General features: G+C 43.4%; 1 pseudogene; it reads right to left on the reverse strand.

The window, feature by feature from the left end:
- Nucleotides 1-2,357: 2,357 nt before the first annotated feature.
- LOC130537028 (uncharacterized) lies at nucleotides 2,358-5,419 on the reverse strand (annotated as a pseudogene).
- Nucleotides 5,420-10,822: the final 5,403 nt, after the last annotated feature.

Here is a 10,822-nt window from a genome sequence, read left to right on the forward strand (position 1 = left end):
ATGTTGTGCAATACAGTACTCTTCTCTAGTGGCTAAATACGATAAATACTACAATCAATCAGTCAATTCATCATAACTTTTATCCTTGTGGAGTCCTTTTGCTCCACATTAAACTATGGCTTGAGCTGAAGCTCTGTCATTATGGATTAAGATGGAAGAAACTCCTCGACACCCCTGTCTGCCCCATTAAATGTGGGTGATCACAGAGTGTGATACCTTATTATGCTGTTGGGAGGATTGGGCTGTCTCACTGTGTACATGTACATTGAGTCACATTGAGTACATTGAGTTTTCATAGCTGCATCTGCACTATAATTCCAACTTCAAAGGACAAACAAACAGGCCCAGGAACCTTTTATATGTTACCTTTTATTTTCTCTCATAAAGACTGCAACTAATCAAATAAAAAGGATCCAAGTGTGTCTCAAGCTCATGGTTAATAAAAAAATGAACAGTCATGAACAGGATGAGACCACTGTTGTGTCATTTTGTTGAGATATGGATTGATTCTTCAGTACCTTCTTACACTTGGGATACTTGGTGCCTAAACAGGTCAAAAGTAAGCCATCATTTGGCGCCTGGCTGTTTGTGCAGCTCTTTGCACGTTGTTGTGGGCAGTCTGGCAGTGTTGTAATGTGTGTGTGAGGACACAACACAAACACACACAAATAATTGAGAGATCGAGCAGATCTGTCCTTCACAAAAAAGCTCTTGACATCGTCTACCTTCTTGCTGAATAAGACAAATTATTCAAAAATAACCTTGTTGTGACCTTGTGTTAATGTGAACATTTAAATTAGATTTTGCAAAATGAAGACAAGCCAGTTATGATCTATAAGAATACAGAAAGAACAAAAAGAATACAGAACACACAAAAAGAATACAGAAAGGGGCAGTTTCTATTACTTCAGCCTGGTAATTCAAAAATATGTAAATATCTTTACATCATGTTAAGAGAGCCCATTTGTTCATTTTTTAAAAAAACCTATTTTTCATTTCAAGTTAGCATACCCTGTCTCCGTTTTTGTTTTTTTCCCCAACATTTTGTACAAATATCTTATCAAACCAGAGTAAATGTAATGCAGACTCAAAAATCACTGACTGCCGTCTCTGCGTTGTAACCGCAGCTATGAAAATGCAGTCTTTAAAGTTCCCCCAATGCAAAAAAAGATGTATTAGAAAAAGGTTGAGCTTTTAAGACACTTTATTCCAGCATAAATATGATTAACTGTGCATAAAGCTGTGTGTGTGTGTGTGTGTGTAGTAATTAAGTAAGTAATTAATTAACTATAAGTAATGTATATAAAGTGTCTATATCACATTCATATGACTTACAACAAAGGGAGGTGCTCAGTGGCATGGATGTAAATTAAATGATCATTTATACCATCAGCATTAAAAAAACAAATATTGTGATTATGCAGTGGGGCAACAGATGAACCTTCCGATGACATATTTAAGCCACTTGTTCTTTTTGGTGACACAACATGGAAATTACATTTTTATATTTTACCAGCGTTTTTGGATGGAAAAAATATCCAAACTATGTTTAATCTATTTTAAGGCTTGCTCTTTTCTGTGTCCACAGAAATAACAATTTAAAAAAATGCCATTCTAAACCACCTCAGTGTTTGATATTTACAGTTTTAAAAAAAAGAAATCCTTGGGATTTTTAAAAAAACAACTTTTGAGATGCTTGGCTGCATGACCCATGAAGATTGAAAAGAAGTTATTGAGAACAGATAATTAAGTGATGTGTGAATATCCACCAATTCAAGTCACCAGCTCATCAAGATGACTTATTCAGGGATAACATATACTCATATATATGATTTTAAAAAACCCCTCACATTTAAGCTTAATTTAAAGGAGCGTGGTTGCTGATCCCTGAAATGCATACCCTATACAATTCCCACAAGTGGAACTGAACTTGACACATGCTAATGAAACACTGCTAACACTGTAACACAGTTCAGTCTAAGTGAACAGTTGATAGTTAAATATTAATGAACACCAGTGTAAAAATTGATCTAAAGTGCCTAACATACCAAAGCAGTAGCTGGTGTCAAGCTGACAGTTAACAATGAGTGGGGGCAACAGAGTGGTGAGTCATGTGACACATCCTTTTGAATAAGGAGTCCATACAGGTGTCTTTAGCATTTAATGCATTCTAAACCCAAACAGACTTTTCAGTTTCAACAGTTTATTCTCTAAAACAAAATCAGTAAATACGTGTGGCAAGATGGTGCCAGTTTCCCACGGAAAACCTGCTTGAAGTTACATAGTTAATACAAAAATCCACAAAAAAAGGGACATGCTGCAACAAAAACTTGATGAGACAATCAATCAATCAATCAATCAATCAATCAATCTTTATTTATATAGCATCTGTTACAATCAAAATTGTTTCTAGGCGCTTTACAGAATCCCAGGGCCTGACCCCAGACAAGCAACAGTGGCAAGAAAAAACTCCCCTTTAACAGGAAGAAACCTTGAGCAGGACCAGACTCATGTAGGGGGACCCTCCTGCTGATGGCCGGCTGGGTAGAGAGACAACTACTTTTGAAAACAAAGGAAAAAACACTACCACGGCACAATGAAGTCTATGTGTTTAACCTGTAAAATTAAAACACTTCAGTTTTATTTAAGAAATTCATGACATGGTGAACTAATAACCATGTATAATCCTGCCATGTAGAAACTTCCCACTCGCCTGATTCATCCTTTTTTACACAGGGTGTTTAAGGGTGGCTCTCTTTTGCGCAGCTGGCATGCCGCAGTGGCTGCTAATCCCCAGCGCTGCAGATTGGTTGGGCTTGGGAGAACGTTGTATACAGACTGGATGAGGAACTTGATGTGGAGGGGTTCGAGTCTCCAGAGCTCTGGCCAGGTGAGTTTTCACTGTTCGGCATGCTCCCACCTTGTCCAGGCGCCTTGTTGGTACATAGCCACCGTCTTGACCCTCCGATCTTCCTCCACCTCTGCTCTGATCTCATCCTGAACCATACTCCGCTTCCTCTGGCTTTGTCGTAGTGGGGTATGGGGAAGCTGGCAAGTCCTGCCCAGCCCACTGCCGTATTGCCCACCAGGATGTTATGCTGCAGCCGTGCCCCTGCTCTGTCAACGGCTTTCTGTGCCTTCCACTTCCTCCCCGTTTTCACCAGGATTCCTGCTGTAGCAACTTTCGTGTCAGAGGAGTCCTGGTACATCATCAGCTCCCTGGCACGTGTGACCATAAACTCCTCTGACAGGCCGCTGATTGGAAGCTGCAGCATGGTGGAATGGCCATACAGAGCAATGCTGCTAAGGGATCGAGGGAGTCCAAGCCACCTGCGGAGAAATTGGCTGATGATTTGTTCCAGCATCTCCACCGTAGACATGGGCAACTCGTAGACAAGCAGGGGCCAAAGGAGTCTTGGCAGGACCCCGTGTTGGTAAATCCAGGTTTTGAATTTCCCTGGTAGCCCCGACTTGTCTATTGCTGTGAGCCATGATCTCAAATCTGCTTTGGCTTGCAGGAGTGCGTCTGAGTCCCTCAAGGAGCTGTTGAAGACCTTGCCCAGGCTCTTGACAGGTTTTTCCATCACCGTTGGAATTGGTGTCCCTCCTAAGGCAAAGCGGAACCGGTTGGCCACCTTGCCTTTCCTCAGGACCAGAGACCTGGACTTGGTGGGTTTGAAGCAAGAGATGAGCCACTCTAGCCCCTGGAGTAGCCATCTGCAGCCGGGAACAGAGGTTGTCATCACTGTGAAGTCGTCCATAAACGCTCTTATGGGGGGCTGCCGAGTGCCAGATATTGACAAGGGGCCTCTACATTCCACCTCAGCCGACTTAACGATCATGTTCATGGCCAAGGAGAAGAGCGGCACCAAAATAGTGCAGCCTGTTATAATACCCTTCTCCAGGCATTGACAGGCGGATGTTAATGATCCTGTTGTTACCCTCAGTTGGAAGTTGTAATAGTCCAGAATGAGGTTGGTGATGGTTCCTGGCACATGGTGTCTTGTCAGTGCTGTTTGGACGAGCTTATGGGGGATGGATCCATAAGCATTTGAAAGGTCTAGCCAGAGTGTTGCCAAGTCGCCTCTGCTTTCCCTTGCCTCCCGGATCAATTGGGAAACCACACCCATGTGCTCTAGGCATCCCGGAACACCTGGAACTCCTCCCTTCTGTACTGAGGTGTCTATGTAACCATTCTTCAAGAGGAAATCTGTAAGCCATTGGGACACTATCTTGAAGAAGATTTTCCCTTCGACACATAGCAGCGAGATAATTCGGAACTGCTCGATGTTACTTGCGTCCTCCTCTTTTGGAATCCAGACTCCTTCTGCAGGCCACCATTGAGTGGTGACCCTTACCCTGCGCCAGATCACCTTCATGATCTTCCAGAGTCGCACAAGGAGTTTGGGGCACTGCTTGTAGACTCTGTATGGGACTCCGCTGGGGCCTGGGGAGGAGCTTGATCTTGCCGCCATCACTGCTTCTTTGACCTCTTTCAGGGTGGGCTCGGTGGTGCTGAACTGAACCACAAGCTCTGGCGGCTTTACCAGTGCCTCGCATGGGCCGAGGTCTTGTTCCCTTAACGGATCACTGAAGGTGATGTTAAGGTGGTGGTTAATCCCCTCTACAGGACATGTCAGGCTGCCACTCTTCTTCTGTCCCAGTAGTCGCTTGGTGAAGCTGAACGGATTGGTGATGAATGCCTTGCACTTCTTGGCCCTCTCCTTTCCTTTCCTTCTGTGCCATTCAGCTTGCCTGACTGTGATGAGCTTCCTCCTCAAGATCTGCCTGAGCTCAGACAAGGCATCTCTCTCCTCCTCACTTGCTGCCCTGAACTTCAAGGTCTTCAGTTCCTGCCTCAATTGACTGATCTTGTGCTCCCACCAGTTGGGTCTTGCTGATTCCTTTCTCACAGGCCTTTCTGTCACCCCAAACCATTCTTCACCGATGGTTGTTATGAAGATGCACATGGCCTGGAGTTTGTGGTCCACATTGCCCTTCCCTGTTGTCTCCATGATCTTGTCTATGTCCTCATCCAGCTGAAGCTACTCCTTGTTGTTGGCGGCAGGCCACTTAACCCGATGTTGTTCTGATTTTCCACTCTGCAGGAGGACTGGTGCGGCTTGGAGGTTCCAGACACTGTGGGGTGGCTCCGGGCCTGGCTCCTCCTCCGTCTGACCAGGGACTGTGATGAGCACTTTTCCTGTAGTGCTGGCCACTGCCCCTGTGCGTTGCTTTACCTTCCCTCCCTTCAGGCAGGCCATCTTGGTCTGATGGATTTTAAGACCTGTCGGGTTTTTGCACACCTTGCCGCAGAAACAGACTGTGCTCTTTGTCGATTGTCTGTTAGCTGGGGTCGTTGCAGGTAGGTCAGTCTGATTGGGATTCTCATTCTCCCCCCCTGATGATGATGATGCCTCAGAAAAATATATAGGAGTGAAGGAGTTTAAGGGCTCGTTGGAGAACCTGTATGTTCCCACAGTCAGCACATCTGGTGATGGTCCAGTTGGGAAGACGGGATACGTGGATCTAAAACACTGTGACTTTTGGTTAATTTGGCCACAGTGCTGAAAAGAAACCTGGGGTTGCTCTTATTTTCCTCAATTAAAGAAGAAAAATAAGCTGTTCTATCATTGCGAAAGGCCTTTTTGTAAACTAATAGACAGTCTTTCCAGGCTACATGATAGCTGTCTATTTTACAAGAATGCCACTTCCTTTCCAGTCTTCGCACTTTCTGCTTGAGGGTCCTGATATGTGAATTATACCAGGGGGCACACCTCCTCTGATTTACTATTTTCTTTTTCAGGGGGGCAACAGAATCAAGCGTGATTCTCAGTGAGGTTGCTGCACCTTCCGCAATAGAGTCAACCTCAGCAGGGCTAAGATTATAATGATTTATCCCTGGGGAAACACACGGTGGTCTTGGGATTAGCACAGGGATCGCTTCCTTAAACTTAGCTACAGCATTATCTGAAAGACATCTGCTATAGTAAGACTTTGTTCTGAGCATTGAAGAATCCTTAATCATAAATGTGAAAGTGATCAAATAATGGCCTGACAGGAGTGGGTTGTGAGGGAACACTGACACATGTTCTACCTCAACACCAAGTCAGAACTCAACAAACTCATCAAAAAGGCAGGGTCTGTTGTTGGCTGTAGACTTGATAACTTGGACGAGGTGGTGAGGGACAGGATGGTGTTGAAACTGCGGACAATCATGGACAGTCCCTCCCACCCCCTCCATAACACAGTGGACAAACTGAGGAGCAGCTTCAGCAACAGACTCCTGCAGCCTCGCTGCTCCAAGGAACGGAACAGGAAGTCATTCCTGCCGTCCGCCATTAAACTCTATAATTCACTCAAACCAACTCAACAATAATTGTGTAATGTTTATGCTGTAATTTTATTTCTAATTTATTCTATATTTATGTATATATGCTTATAATGCTTATAATATGTATATATTATATTATGTATATATTATATATATGCTTATAATATATGCTGTATGTATATATGCTTATAACATTTTAATCTTATCTGTATTTTTTTTTTTTTTTTCTGTCTCTTTACTCTGCATACGCTGCTACTATAACTCAATTTCCCCACGGGGATGAATAAAGTCCATCTTAATCTTAATCTTAATCTTAACTAGATCTAGGGTGTGGTTGAAGCTATGAGTTGGTTGGTTTATCTGCTGGAGGAAACCAACTGACTCAAATAATGTAATGAAGCCATTTCTAAAGCTGTCATTTACAACATCTACATGGATATTAAAGTCTCCAATGATAATGACTTTGTCCGTCCTGACCAAGTCAGATAAGAAATCAGAGAACTCAGACAGGAACTCTGAATGTGGCCCAGCAGGGGGCCGATATACAACTACAAACAGAAGTGGCTTTTCTGCCTTCCAGTTCAGATGGGTGATGCCAAGAGTCAGGCTTTCAAATGAACTGGAGACATATTTTGGTCTATGATTAATTAATAACTTGGAGTGATAGATTGCTGCCACTCTCCCTCCTCAACCAGTAACACGAGGAATATGATAATTAAGATGGGTAGGAGGAGTAGATTCATTTAAGCTAACATACTCCTCCTCCTGAAGCCAGGTCTCAGTAAGACAAAATAAATCAATGTGATGATCCGCTATCAGGTCGTGTACTAACAGGGATTTACACAAAAGGAGTCCGACATCATTTTTGCGTAGTTATACACTGACTCCAAGTTAATTTTGGTGACCTCCGACTGACAAAGCCGGGTGTCGTTGGCTCCGACGTGAATAATAACTTTACCAAATTTATGTTTACGTCTCGCCAGCAGCCGTAAATTTGCTTCTATGTCGCCCGCTCTGGCCCCCGGAATGCACTATGGTCGCTGGAGTCGGCTTCACGTAGCGCAAAACAGAGTCGCCAATTACCAGGGTCGGTTTCTCAGCGGGTGTGTCGCCGAGTGGGGAAAAACGGTTAGCCACGGGAAGCGGTTGGTGGTGCACCGTGGGCCTTAGTTTTGGGCTACGCTTCCTGCGAACCGTCACCCAGCCGCCCTGGCTAGCCGGCTGCTCGGCTGCTGCCGGGGGGACTGCTAGCTGAAGCTACGCTAGGCGGCTCCACAGCAGCCAGCTTCTCCTGGCTACCTGACGCAACTCCAGCTAACTCCAAGCTGCAGAACCGCGTCTCAAGCTCGCTAAGTCTTGCCTCCATAGCCATAAATAAACTACACTTTCTGCACCTATTCCCTTCACTAAGGGAGGCAGAGGAGTAACTAAACATTTCACACGCTGAACAGACAAAGACACCGGGTGAAACAGACGGTGAGGCCATGCTAACGCTCATAATCGGCGAAGCCCTGTATTTGTTTAATATGGGTTGTTTCTCACTGTTGATATCAGGTGACTAGAATGTCCCAAGTGTTCAAAGTTTTAAGTAAAGTGAATACAACACACCAAGTGTTCAATATTAAGTGAATACAACACCCTGTGCACAACGCAACCACTGAACGATTGAGAAGACAGGAAGTGACTCAATACATTACCAGGAAGCTGTCTCGTCGTCAGCACGTCCCTCAGCAGGTATGTTTCGAAAGGGTTCTTTGTAGCTTGCTTTTGGGTGCTCCTTCTCAGGAACTGCAGTTCGGGGTTAGGGTTTCACATGAGATGAGTTGATGCAAATGTTTTATGACCTCTGGAAAGCGTCATCACCAACAGGAAGGTTTGTCTCCCCTGGTCTTAATTTGGCAAACTAGCTACTTTGTATTGTGGTTTTGGAGTTTTGCTTCATCCACATTCAGAATTTATTGAGGAAATTGCAAAAGCTCAAGATCAGATATAACATCGACCAAAATACATGAAATCCTTTGACATGCTTTAGGGTATAAAGGTTTGTTGGTATGTAATTGTATTTTCTGAGTTAATTCCGAGTTCCTGTCGGGGGTTTCCTTCTCACTAATGTTTTCCTCTAGCTGCCTCTTTCCAATTAACATGTTTAGAACAACCAGGTAAACCAGTTGTTAGCTGAGAATAGCTAAAATACATTTTTCGCACTTTTCTCTTTATTCTGAATGCTCAATAAAGCAGTCAGCTCATTAAACCAGTTGGTAATGGCTATGTGCTATAGGAAAAGCCAGTATCATAGATGCTTTCAAGGACTAGCCACTCTGCACTCGCCAATGGTGCTTGGTTTGGGAGGGTATTGGTTAAACAAATTCGTGACTGTTGTCCCCTTCAGAAAGCCCACCAACCAAAGTGAATTCTACAGAATCACACTGGCCAGAAAAATCTTATGGTGAAGGGGCACCTGTTCATATCATCAGATATTCAGCAGAGTTTAATCACCACTTCATCAGCTACAATCAAAATTGTCTCTAGGTGCTCAACAGAACTCCAGGATCTGACCCCCAACAAGCAACAGTGGCAAAAAACTCCCCTTGAGTGGGACTAGGATCATACAGATAGATGAGAGAAGGGACATACATCATACATACAAATACAATAATTACACTGACCAATCAAACCTACGGATGAGTGGGTCAGTGGGGCCAGTGTTTGGCATGTGAGCGCATTTAAAATTAAATGAGTCTGTGTAGACTCATTTTCGTCTGATTCCGTGTGACCTGTTACTGTCCAGCATCTGAACATCTGCATTTTGTAGAATTTTCGACGAGCTGCTGTTGGGCTCACCTTATTGCTCATGCTTTCGCTACTACAGGTTGGGACTACAGTGATCCCTCATTTATCGCGGGAGTTGCGTTCCAAAAATAACACGCAAAAAGTGAAATCCGTGAAGTAGTCAGCTTTATTTTTTTAAATGATTTTACAATGCAATACTGAACTATAGAATGAAACCAAAAATCAAAACCTGTTTTAAAGCCCAAAATTTGTTAAAAACAATAATTTTAATATAGTAATACAAGGTTGGAAACATTGTCACTCGCGTATTTCCCAGTCCCAGCTGTGCCTCTTCGCCCTGACTCCGCTCCGCTGTAGCGTCTGTTTCTACTGAAGGCGCAGGAGTCTTTCTCCGAGAGAAGAACATTGTTATGGGTAGTTGTTGGCGCTCTTTCTTTTTCTGAGCAAGAAGATTTTTATAAACGGATATGCCACCTTCGATTATATTTGAGAACTGCAATGAACGACTCGCAAAAAAAAATCCGTGAAGCAGCGAAGCCGTGAAAGATGAAACGCGATATAGCGAGGGATCACTGTAATTAAGTCCTTCAGCATCCAAGATGTTGCTTAGGAGACATTTACAGTATAGACACACATCACTTTGCCAGCCACTAATACTCAGCTGTCTTCAGCATCCCACAATAGTAATTCCTCATAGTACTTCTTTTCCAGCTTCATGGGAAGGCACGTACATTTAAAAGGAGAGCAGACTGTCCACCTTTACTTGCTGCCGGCCCGAGTTGAGGAAATCCAGTATTTTTGGGTCTTGCGGGAGGAATTCAGAGCAAAAGATTAACATGCAGATTACTGCATTGGTTACAGTGATGCAGACACTCAGAGAGCTATGGGAAGGCAATGCTCTCAATTTACTAGTCAATCAATATTTCCATCTTATATTCACAAGGTCTTTTCAATAAAAATAAAATTATGAATACAAGCAGCTGAATTGCAGCTGGCTGGGATGTAGAAGGGCCTAGGGCAGGGGTGGGCAAACATTTTGATTCGTGGGCCACAATGGGTTCTAACATTTGACAAAGGGGCCGGACCAGGAGCAGATGGATGGATGGAGTGCTTTGGTAACCTCACCTCATTGGAGAAAAAATACACATCTTGGGATATGGAGAAAACATGTGCTTTAATTTCAAATGAAAATGAAGAGAAGCATTACAACAAAATATGAAAGTCACTGAAAGTTCTGTTATCCTTCAGGATATCACCATCACTCTCCTCCTGACTGTCTTTTTTCTAGTTGGAAAACACCAGAATTGCAGTGAAAATTTAACATTAACAAGGTTTATTCATTTAATTTTTCAAGTTTGGCGGGCCGGATTAAAACGTTTAACGGGCCGAGTGTGGCCCCCGGGCCTTAGTTTGCCCATGCCTGGCCTAGGGAATAGTCACAGCAGTTGGAGCCATTGTTGAGAGTTCAGGGCTCATTTGCTTTTCATTTAAAAAAAAAGAAATCAGGATAATTAAATATTAGAATAAAAAAAATAAATGAACCATCACCATTAATGTGAAGAGTATGTAAGCGAGACAGAAAACCACAACAACACAGTATGAACATTTATAAGTTTATATCAATGCTAATAGAGGATCCAACAGAATAATTGCCTGGACTGGAATCATTAGCATACATAGTGCTGTTCTGAAATGAGA

This window comes from Takifugu flavidus, chromosome 1, assembly GCF_003711565.1.
Source record: "Takifugu flavidus isolate HTHZ2018 chromosome 1, ASM371156v2, whole genome shotgun sequence".
NCBI lineage: Eukaryota > Metazoa > Chordata > Actinopteri > Tetraodontiformes > Tetraodontidae > Takifugu > Takifugu flavidus.